General features: G+C 36.3%; 1 protein-coding gene across 1 annotated transcript in view; it reads right to left on the bottom strand.

Annotated features, from left to right (window-relative positions):
* The window catches only part of ddr1 (discoidin domain receptor tyrosine kinase 1), a gene marked incomplete in the record, with an annotated part of 38,865 nt that overhangs the window by 23,760 nt on the left and 14,303 nt on the right, over positions 1-802 (bottom strand).

Here is an 802-nt window from a genome sequence, read left to right as displayed (position 1 = left end):
ACACAGAGAGAGAGAGAGAGACTCCTGCAAATGCTTTTACACATGGCTGTAGCATGTTGCAGGCCTAGCTTGGCTCTCATGAATCTGACCTCGCTGCCAGACAGACAAGGTGGTAATATAATTACCAAGTGGGTTTTACAAAGACACACACTATCATCTTCTATCATAATCTAATAGACCTCTGACAAATTACTTTAGCTCTGGTGCCAACAGACTGGAAAGAAAGCATGCAGACAAACACATCAGTCCACAGTAACATGTGCATATGTTCCTGTACTAGACGTACTGTTACTTGACTTAAATTTGATTCCAGTAGAAGAAGATCACTTGCACTTAAGTACAATAGTAGCTCTTTTGAAGGCCACTCTTCCTCAAAGTTCAATGTAACACTTCGATTGTCTTAAATCAACACTGATAATGTTACCATTTAATACCAAATAACCATTTTGTTACACTTGATATTTTCTACTGTATATCAATTGCTTTTGATACACTTTACATCACAGCTAATCTTTTCACAAACTATGATACGTTTTAGAAATTTGAATGTGCTTTCTACTGGTCTCTTTTCATTTCTGTAATATGTGAACATTAATTAGCAGTCTTGAAGTAGCGTAATCCATCCAATGAACATCAAGTCTGCATTAATGTTACATTGTCATTATAAAGCAGTGCAGTTTAATTATAAACTGTTTTGAAGGTCTGAATTCATCCGTGTTTGGCCTTTTCTCATTGTGATGTAGACACATACTCCAGGGTGTTAGCAGGTATGAGAATTGATAAGACTTTATTGATACCAATG

This window comes from Morone saxatilis, unplaced genomic scaffold (assembly GCF_004916995.1).
Source record: "Morone saxatilis isolate NCDOM2014 unplaced genomic scaffold, NCSU_SB_2.0 Contig24, whole genome shotgun sequence".
In the NCBI taxonomy this organism is placed as follows: domain Eukaryota; kingdom Metazoa; phylum Chordata; class Actinopteri; family Moronidae; genus Morone; species Morone saxatilis.
Note: the sequence above shows the minus strand (reverse complement) of the source record. Positions and strands in the feature narration are given on the sequence as shown.